Source organism: Arachis ipaensis, chromosome B02, assembly GCF_000816755.2.
Source record: "Arachis ipaensis cultivar K30076 chromosome B02, Araip1.1, whole genome shotgun sequence".
Lineage (NCBI taxonomy): Eukaryota > Viridiplantae > Streptophyta > Magnoliopsida > Fabales > Fabaceae > Arachis > Arachis ipaensis.
This window is the reverse complement of record NC_029786.2, coordinates 16,623,321-16,634,737: the sequence shown is the minus strand read 5'-3', so window position 1 is coordinate 16,634,737 and position 11,417 is coordinate 16,623,321. Positions and strand designations below refer to the sequence as shown.

Here is an 11,417-nt window from a genome sequence, read left to right as displayed (position 1 = left end):
CATTTCAATTTTTTGTTAAAGTAGAATAAAATAAAATACATAAATTGAGTAGATATAAATCTGAAAATTATAAAATTTTATTAACAACTCAAATAAATTAGTACCATAAAACTAAGTTTAATGTCTATTTTAAAAATAATTACTGACATTTTATTCTTTTAATTATTAATAATTTAAATAAAGTAATACCCTATAACTTATTTTGTTATCTATTTGAAGTAATTACTAACATTATATTTTTTTAATTTATTTGCTTGTCTTATTTATCATTTATGCTTTCAATCAATTATATTAATAAACAAATAAACTAAATTAACTCTAGTTATACTTGGACTATTCAACAATTCAACATAATCTTTTTAATTTGGGATTAACTACTAACGATAGAAAATAAAAAAATTTAGAATAATTCACTATTATGAACATTAATTATTATTGTGAAATAACCTAAAATTATAATGCAATTTATTTTTAAAGAAATAATCAAGTATTATTGTTAGTTATGAAATAACCTAAAATTATAATACATTTTATTTTTAAAGAAACAATCATCCATTAATATCTATAAATAGAAACTATCATCAAAATGCTTTGATTAAAAATATGAGGGGTTAATTACTATTCATTATTAATAATATATCGATTATATCAAAAAGTAAAAACATAAACCATCTAAAAAGATACACCAAATTAAGGAATATCACATGGGTCACAACATACAGTCTAAATTATTATGATATTTCAAATAAAAAGAGCATCAATACAGAGAAATCAATGAATATAATTAAAATAAAGAGCAACAAAGAGACACACAAAAAAAATAATAATGAGAATCAATAAAAACATTAACATATAAACTACATACACGAACAATATATATATTAATTGTGAATCACAAAAAAAAGGATAATATATATAAAGTATGCGCCTAATAATAAATAATTAAAATAAACAAAAAATTTAAAAAATATAAAAAAATAAAATTTATAAATAAAGATAAAAGAAACAAAAAATAAATAAATTACAAAAATTGTACCCTAAACACGAGAGAGAGAAATATTTAAATATAGTACCAATCTTTGAATTGCATCTTCAAGGTTGGCACGAATTTTTCAAAATTAAACCTAAATTGAGGAAATTCGATCTCATTATATGCTCCACTTCGAATATTTTTGGACAAACGTAGAAAACGTAGAGGGGATGTGACTTGAACTTGACCTACAAAGCTTCTTAGAAACAATTGCCCAATCAAAAAAGAATAACAGATTAGAAAAAAAAATGCTTTGATTCTTAGATTTAGACTCACTAACCACAAAGAAACACTATATATAGCTTTTAGTAGTACAAAAATAATTATAGAAATTAATTATTGCAATATCAATTTACCACTATGAATGTTAGTATCATATTTATAGCAATTAGAATTAATAATTTATGTTTTGTGGGTCGTGAGACTTCTTTATTGTTGTCATGAATTAAGGTGGAAGAATGGTTTAATACACCCCGCAAACTGGAGGATGAAAGATGTCAAGAACACCAAACTTATTGAAATTAAAGTGAAAATGTTGAGAAGACAAAGGCTTGGTGAAGATGTCAGCTAGCTGCCCAAAAGAGGGAACGGGAGAAGTTTTATCACTCCAACTTGAGCTTTTTGTCGAACCAGGTGACAATCAACCTCTAAGTATTTGGTCCGTTCATGAAAAATCGGATTAGCAACAATATGAAGAACACTCTAATTATCACAATATAAAACTGGTGGGCAGATAAGAGAGATACGTAAAAATTGTAACACATTTGGTATCCATTGAAGCTCACAAGTTGTGTTAGCAAGTGCACGATATTCTACTTTAGTGGATGAGCGGGCAACGGTAGTTTGTTTCTTGGTCTTCCAAGAGACTAAAGAACTGTCTAAAAAGAAACAATAGCATGCTAAAGATCACCGAGTGTCAGGACGTCCGGCCCAATTAGAGTCACTAAAGTCGAGAAACCGAATTTCTGATTCTCTTGAAAAAAAAAGTCATTTGCGGGGGCTAGTTTTCAGATATCGTAACACGTGCTTGGCAGTTTGAAAATGAGATTCAGTAGGAGATGCCATAAATTAACTTATGTTGAGTGGCATACATGATGTCTGATCGAGTAGTGGTGAGATAGATAAGACGTCCAACCAAATGGCGATATATAAAAGGGTTAGATAGTAGGGGACTTTTGTCTTGATATAGTCTTGTGGTACAATCCATTGGAACAGAGGCAGGTTTAGCACCTAATAAACCAAAATCCCCTAAAAGATCAAGACAATATTTTTTCTGAGATAAGCAAATTTTCTTCGCTGATTGAGCAACCTCAATACCCAAAAAATATTTTAATGGACACAAGTCTTTAATTCGGAAGTGTTGGTGCAAAATAGACTTAATGGCAGCAAGTTCAGAAATGGAATTACCAATGAGAACAATATCATCAACACCTTTCGCTCTCAGTTCCCACGTCTCTAGTCTCCACTTTCCACCTCAAGCTTCTGGCGCAACCTCCGTCCAGCCACCGCCGTCGTCGCAAGGTCCGTGGAAGTCACTCACCATTGCAAGTTCCTTTCAGCCAGCTTTCCATTCGCGCAGCTAGCTTTCCTTTTAGCCGTCGAAATCGCAGCCACCGCCAGCGCCAGTTCTACCGCCGCAAGGAGTGGGCCACAGCCGCTGCCCATCGCACTCAAGGGCTCCTCTCTTCATCCTTTCGGCGTTCTCAAGTCCCCAAACCCTGTTCCCTCTCACGCAGGTGCGCAACTTTTTCCTCGAAGGCAATGCGTAATTTTTTTAAAATTTTGTTCTCTGTTCTTCCTTTTTTTGCTCAGAACAATTTTTTTTTTTGGGGAAGGGGGATTCTACTAGTGCTAGTGTGCTACTCAGATTGAAATTGGTCTCATTGAATGATTAGTTACGTGCATGTGTTGTATTGTTTTTTGCTTTGGATTGAATCATTAACTTGAATGATTAGTTGATTTTAGTTCTTTGGTGAATGTTTGTTAAAATTGTGCTAAAATTTTTATTAATGGCTTCATTTTTTTTTAATTTTCATTTTCTTGTTCTTCATTTTTTTGGATTGTAAAGGAGAATAACTCTTTTGTTTTAAAGAATCAAGAGGATCAAGAATAAAATTGAAAGAAGTGTAATCAATTGTATTAGTTGGTATTATGTAATCTTTAGCTTATTCCTCTGCACAATACTCACCTCTTCTATTTTCCTGCTGCATAACTTTCTTCTTTAGTGTTACTGTCATTATACTTTCAGGGATTACCAGTGTTAATGTGCTACCCATATTGAAATTTGCCTTATGGAATGATTAACTATGTTCATGTGCTGTATTATTTCTGCTTTGGATTGAATCATTGATTTGAATAATTAGTTGATTTTAGTTCACTTGGTTAATATTGGTTAAAATTGTGCTGAAATTTTTGTTAATTTTTATTAAAATTATGCTAAAAATTTGTTAAAAGTTTATTAGGAAAGAAGTAAATTATGCAAAGAATTTATTAAAATTATGATCAACTTTTGTTAAGAAAGAAGTAAATTAATCATGACTAGCCTTTTAGCTCAATGAAGAAATATAAGAATTGAATATGCTCAATTAAATTAATCAGTATTTTAATTTAATGAGTTTCTATTTAAATGGATGAGTTCAAAGATTTTTAATACATTTATGATTTAAAATAATCAACTTGGTTATAATAATGTATATGTGGATAATAATTTGATTGATGTTTTTACATGTAATGTTTTAAATTTAAAAGATATTTTAAAGTTTATATTAGATTATAATTATATTGTACTGTGTGTTTATTTATAATTTTTTATTATTTTATTATAAAACAGTTTTTCGGTTGAATCTCGGTTGAATTGGTTAGACCAATAAACCAGTAAATCAATAACTAAAACGGTTCGATGATCGGTTTGGATTTCAGAACGTTGTTATTTCCATGGCATGGTTGTTAGTAAATCTTGATTCAAAATGGCATGCATTTTCTCCTTTTTCATCTTTTTGCAACTCTCTCTCTCTCTCTCTCTCTCTCTCTATTTAAGATTCTGAAACAGCCATTGTACTCATGGTAATAAGCAAGATAGACAAAATTGTGCTTTTACTCGTAGAAATGCATGATTTTACGCTTCTATTCCATATTTCTATTGAGTTTTTGCTATACGTGCTGGTGGAGTGGCAATCGCGCAAAAACGTCGGAGAAAAGTGCGGACTCACTAGAAGCGCAAATTTTCCGATGATCCAAGTCTCATGAAAAAAGCTGGTCCATAACCTCAGTTTTGCGCAGCCCAATAGAACCCAACTCGAACCTGAACCCAAGTCTAAGCTCAAATATGTGTTTGAGAAGGATTAGAACCCTAGGTTCCCCCCTCCCTCTCTCTCCCCTTCTGCATCTGAAGCTTTTCTTTTCTTCTCAATTTCAAAACTGAAGTATGGGTGCTAGTTGGGGTGGGTGGTTTGGCAACTCTTTACGTCTCTCATTCTATTCCTTCGACCCTATCTTCTCATCTTGTCATTACTAGAGTGTATAGGTGTAGCTTGGTCGCACTACTACCCTCTCATTGTCACTCGAGCGCTATGGGTGGTTTGGTCATGCTGCTGCAGCTCTCCTCTTCTCTCCTGGATTGCTAGATGTCACTGACTGCTTCACCGTTAGCCGCCTCCTCGTTATTCCTTTTGTTGTGTTTGTATTAGCTTTGTTGTGTTTAAATGAGTTCTATTAATTTTTTTTAATTTTCTTTTCTTAGTTATTAATCTGGTTTTCTAGCCTATAGCCATTAGCATATAATATACATATGATTCTGTTATGTGTAATTTTTTTTTATTTTCTCTTCTATGTTCTGTTTTGTTTTGTTATAAAATGATCGAATTATTATTTTTTTTTTGTGGTTTTTTGGATATGTAATCTAATATGTTGTTTGGGTATAAATTTTCATTGGAATCACATTAAAACAAAAATGCTGAATACCATCAGATTTACCGTCGTCCTGGAGTTGACGGTATAAATGTTGCCAAAAACTGCTTACGGCGGATTTTTTTTATTTGACGCTAATTACCGGTGGATTTTCCGTTGGTATTTTCAATGGATTTGTCAAGACTGAGTTGATAATTATCGTCGGATTAATCCGACGGTAACTTTGGCGCCATTTCATGTGTTTAGGTGCCAAGTTACCGTCGGATAAATCCTACAGTAATATTTTTTATTTTTTTATTTTTGTTGCACAGTTAAGCCACAATTAGTAGTCAAGTTAAAACTCTTGTTAACAAATTATTAGCAGAAATCTAAAATTATCAAAAATCAACAAATTATTTTAATAAAAAAATTTTGTCTGAATACAACAAAATATCATAGAAGTAGAATACAATGAAATAGACAAAAGAAAAAAATAATACCCTAACCCCTACAAATCCCGAAAATCATTGTCATTGTCGTGGTCCCCCTGCTAAGGTGACAGAGTAGGTGCTGATGTCTGTGCTCCAATGGGAATCCCCCGGCCTCCAGCATCGCTGGCTCTAACGTACATCTATTGGTTGTACGCCTCCATCTGCTCTCGTAACTGATCTAGCTGCTCCATCTTCTCTGTCAGGTCTAAGCTGATGGCAACGACTCCTCCCACGCGTGCAAAAAAGTCATTGTACCTCTACTCAGATTACTCCGCTTGCTGGTGATGCTTCTGTGTCACCTTTTGCACCTCCTCTCTTAAGTTGACAACTTTCTGGGGATCGGTAGGGCTGGTGGCAAAGGCACAAGAAGCCGCCAACGCGGAGGAGCAAAGGCCACTAGCGAAGAACGACCCCAACCCGATGCGGCGATTCTTATAGGGTTCAGAGGCGGTCTCGTGCCAAACCCTATTAGGATCTACCACTGAGGTCTCAAAACCAGCTTCGTCATTCCCACCAGGCAGCTGAGATTGCTGGGTTGTAGCCTCCAACCTCTGCGTGTAATTTTTCTGTGTAACACACATCGTGATTAGAATAATAGTTAATTGATTTTAAACCAAAAAAAAATTGAAACATAGGATTAATTTAAACTCACATAGTGGGCCGCAGATCGCTCATAAGCAAATCTCTCCTTGTTAGCCTTCAAAGTATGGATATACTTGAAGGCCTCCGCCAATGTCACCTCACAGTCCAATGACTTAGACTACAAATTAATATATCAACCAATAAAATAAATAAACAAATTAACCAACTAGTTCAGATAACTACTAAAAAATCAAACAATGACAAAATTCTTACCAATCAGCTCTTCGTCTTCATGAATGTTGCCGACCTACCCGTATACTTCGACGACCTGGGCAAAGCCCTGTTAGAGACATTCATCAGACGGTGATGCTTGAACCCCTCATCATTGTTAAAATAAGCCTTCAGTTCCTTCTTGATGGCTGGACGAATCCACAACGTTAGGTGGTCGCACCCCTTACGAACGTCGCTCATCATCTACTGAAGTCGTTTAGCTGCCCGGTGGTCGTAGATCTTCCTGATCATGAGATTATGCTCCGCATCCCATATGACTTTCAACTGCACAAAGTGATTCAACAACATTAGTTAGTCAGAATAAGATACAGTTCAAATACAGTTAATTAATTCAACATTATTGGGTTCTACTGTCCACTTCTGAAACCATCGATCTCTAGTCTCAACCAGGATCTGCGTGTAAGTCGGCCATGGGTGGTCATACATCGACTTAATGACCTCGGAGATCTCCTGTGTGCAAGCATTATTGTTTGGTGCAAACCTATCAAAGAAAAAATCTAACATTAACAAACACATAGAAATGCATAAACTTAAGATTAACAAACTTAAGATTAAAAAATTGTATGTACCCACACCTGCATGCCATCGGAAAAAATTCTCAACTGGATGACGGGCGATGTTAGAGGGGCATCTTGCTGAGGGGTACTGGAGGAATCACCCACCCTGAGCTCTATCGCTGGATCTGCAGGGGGCATAGCAAAATGAAGCACGTAGTTCGGGTTTGAGACCATGATGAGCTGTTGGTTCGCTGGACCCACCTGTGACGTCACAGGGGTCGATGGGGTAGTCGAGGTAAAAGGCGAGGATTGAACAGTCGCAGGGGATTCAGTGGAAACTTTTTTTCTACCACGACCACAAGACCCACTCGGTCTATCTCTGCTACCTGTCGTCATGTTTGCAAAAAGAATGTATTATTAACACTAATAAGCACATGTTAACTACAAGAATCATTCAACAAAACTCTCCGAAAAGATTGGACATAACCTCCCCTAAAATTGGATATATAACCACCTTTACGGTTTTCACAAATCCAACCATTCTCAACCCACAACATCAGTCAATACACAACTAAATTCACCACATTTCCAACAGAGCATATTAACTTGTTTTCATACTAGAATTCATACTATATATATAATATTGTACATATAATATTACAATGTCAAACACAACAAGTTATTCAATTCAATTAAAGTTAATAATTAGTGACATGATGCCACCAAATATGCACCCATTAAGTAGTGTTTACTATTATAGGAATCTAGACTTAATTCCGTCTATGAACATTAAGCATTGAGTACATATATATTATGTCTATTATTATTAAAGTTATTTAATAAAATTTGATACAGTTACCAAATTCCTAATGAAAAAAATGATTATGACGATATGCACACTAGTAAACCTAATGGCTAAAGCCGCTAATAATAGTACTATTTAGGTCAACAGGATAAAAGAAAAATAAATATGGAAGCCATTACAAATAGCTTAGCCACTTTAGACAATTCATTGTATATAACCTAGGATAACATTTAACTATCTCTAATCAACTTCAAATTAGCATATACAAACCCTAAATTAGCATATAATCAACCAAATCCTAAATTCTCAATTCACTTAACCCTAAACCCTAAATTAGTATATAATAATCAAGTTCTAATTATACTAAATTAACATATAACTAAATCATAAAATAATTTAAACTAGGAGAAAGAGGGACTATGGAACCTGAGGCGCAAAAAGAGGAAGATGAACAGAGACAAAGGGGAAGTCACATCGGTGCTGGACGACAATGGCGGGGTTGTTGGACGGCGACGGTGCAGTGCGGTGATGCTGGCAAAGGAACGGAGACAGAGAGAGACAGAGTTGCGGCTGAGGTGGTGGCGATAGACCAGGGCCGGCAGCGGGGCTAGAGTGGCAAAGAGAGGAAAGGGATAGAGAGAGAAAGATAAAAGAGATGTTAGAGAGAGAAAGGGTTTTCGAAATGAAGGGGGGACGGTTCGCGCTTTTAATTTTACCCCTCATTACCATCGGATTTACCGTCGGCTAAATCCAACAATAACTCATAACAGGTTGCCAAAAACGCATCGTTTTACTAAAATGGGTTACCGTCGGATAAATCCGATGGTAAAGCCCACGCTAAAGTTCACGCCTTTTTCCTTTGTTTTTCCACCAAGTATTGTCGATGAATTTACTTTCGGAATTAGAAATCCGCTGATAACGATTTGCCTAAATGAACTTTGTACCAAAACCCTCCATAAATCCGTCGGTAAAGGCGAAGGTAATGCGCGACACTAAATCTGACGGTACTCGGTGCATTTCTTGTAGTGTCAAGAATGTAATCTAGCAATTTGGTTGTTTTATTTGTTATTTGAATTTAATTTAATGTTGTTTTATGAACTTGTGAGTTGTGATAAGTTGTGACTTGTTATGATTTATGTGAGTTATGTGTGATTTGGTTTATTTGGGGCTTACTTATAAAACTAATTTTATATTATCAAATTTTTTATATTTTTATAATTTACGAGTTATGTTTACGTTTTGTCTCACGATTTTACGAATTACGATTCTACACTAGTCTTTCGAGTCAAGATAAAAACTATGATTTCACTATCTTGGTGATGAGTAGCTCTTTATTTGGACATAGTTAATTTTTTTATTATTTTGCGTGCTTATGTTTTTTGTCGTTTTATATTTTGATATAGCTGTTATAACTCGGCTCCATACATTATAACTCAGTCAAATGTTATAACTTGGCTCTATACACCAAAATGAATATCATAACGTCCTGATATGATATTATTCTTCTTTAATACAAATTATTCCTGAAACGTAATTGTTAATATCTCACCTCACATATAAGGGAGGTAAGACATTTTATAAATCAGGAGAAGAGGTAATTCTGATCCAACACTCTCTGAAATTCAACACCAAAAGGGAGGAAATAATCAAAGAAATCCTGAATGCAAAGCTCATCAAACCCCACCGAAAAGCTAAAAATTACTAGGACATGAAGAATGTAGATAAATTAAAATACTGCATTTTTCATCAGAAGCACGGGCATACTACTGATGAGTGCGTTATAGCCAAAGATCTATTAGAGTGACTAGCTCGGCAGAGATATTTGGACAAATACATTAGTGGCCATATTAAAAAATGCACAGGACACTCTGCCGACGATTCCTCTGCCAGACAATATCCTCAGGAAAAGGAAAAAACTACTCATACTCAACCTGATCAACCACGAGGTATCATTAACTGTATATCTGGAGGCTTTGGTGGTTGTGGGGTCTCAAACTCCTCCCGAAAACATACATACCGAACTATGCTCTCAGTAGAGGGTGCTCTCAGCAAATCCCAACCCCCTCCTCGTTTCCTAAAAATGACGTTCCAACCATCCGACTTCAACACAAATGTCACTAACCTAGATGACTCAATTGCCATTTCTATCCAATTGGGATATCTATTAGTACGTAAGGTATTGCTTGACCCTTAAAGCAGTGTCGACGTCCTGTTTTACTCTACATTCCAGAAAATGAAGCTGAGCAATAACATACTCTAACCAACTACTGGAGACCTAGTGGGGTTCTCAGGTGAACGTATTCCAGTATTGGAATCTGTATAGTTACAAATCACACTGGGTGAGCATCCTTTAACCAAAACTTTTGATATTCAATATATTGTTGTTGATTGTTTCATTCCTTATAATTTAATACTTGGCTGACCTTTTTTTAATAAGTTCGGTGCTATAGTATCCACAATTCATCTGTGTGTCAAGTTTTTTATGCCAGAAGACCTCATTGCAATTGTTCACAGTGACCATCGTGAAGCTCGATATTGCTACAACATCAGTTTGAAATCATCAGCTTCAAACTGAGCTATAAGCGCACAAATAAACATTGTCCACAATTCAACCAACTTCCCAGCATTAGCCGACCTTGATCCAAGAGCTGAGCTCCTTGAACGACCAACACCAATGGAGGAATTACAAAAGATCCATTTAACTAACGATTCAAATAAATTCACATATGTAGGTAGTACTCTGAACCCAGATGAGAAGGATACACTTCAACATTTCTAACAGCAAAATGCCGACCTGTTTGCATGGACCCCTGCTGACATGCTCGGGATTGATCCCTCGGTCATTTCTCACAAATTGGCACTGAATCCATTTGTCTAACCTATAGCTCAGAAGAAACACAACCTTGGCATTGAGAAAAAGTAGGCATCATTGGAAGAGACTAAAAAGCTCATAAACGCTAACTTCATACAAGAAATCAAGTTCACAACTTGGTTGGCAAACGTTGTCATGGTAAAAAAATATAATGGTAAATGGCGCATGTGTGTTGATTTTACTGATCTAAACAAACCATGTCCAAAGGATGCTATCATTTACCATCTATTGATTCTTTAGTTGATAATGCCTCAGGTTTTGAAACACTAAGTTTTATATATGCATACTGTGGGTACAATAAGATCTTGATGCATCCTTCTGATCAGGATAAAACTGCATTTATAACTGAATATGGTAATTATTGATATAAAGTTATACCTTTTGGCCTTAAGAATGCAGGGACTAGTTACCAACGCCTTATGGATAAGGTGTTTGCTAACCAAATTAGCCGGAACATGGAGGTCTATGTTGACGATATGGTGGCAAAAACAAAGCTCGACAACAAACATGTCAATGACCTCAGTGAAATCTTTAATGAAATTAGACAGTATAACATGCGATTAAATCTGGAGAAATGCACCTTTGGTGTTTAAGGGGGTAAATTTCTATGTGTTTTGCTTACATGTCGAGGTATAGAGGCTAATCCTGACAAGTGCCGAGCTATATTTGAGATGAAAAGTCCACAAACTATAAAGGAAGTACAATATTTAATAGGGAGACACGCTGCCTTATCAAGATTTTTACCCTGTTTAGCTTCTAAATCTTTTTGCTTTTTTCAAACACTGAAAAGGAAAAACAACTTCAATTGGAATGATGAATGTGAAAATGCTTTTTCAAATCTTAAAGCTACCCTTTCAAAACCCCTAATTTTATAAAAACCTAATTATGGGGAGGAAATTTATCTTTATCTATCTATTACTGATTGGGCTATAAGCTCTGTTCTTGTTATAGAAAGAGAAAAAGT

The 11,417-nt window shown here is 35.1% G+C and overlaps 1 long non-coding RNA gene across 1 annotated transcript; it reads right to left on the bottom strand.

The window, feature by feature from the left end:
* Positions 5,356-8,147, bottom strand: LOC110267498. Its single transcript, XR_002355223.1, has 5 exons — positions 8,008-8,147; positions 6,855-7,162; positions 6,262-6,760; positions 6,059-6,166; positions 5,356-5,972 (listed from the first exon to the last, which is right to left on the bottom strand). It is a non-coding gene; the product is annotated as an uncharacterized LOC110267498 (long non-coding RNA).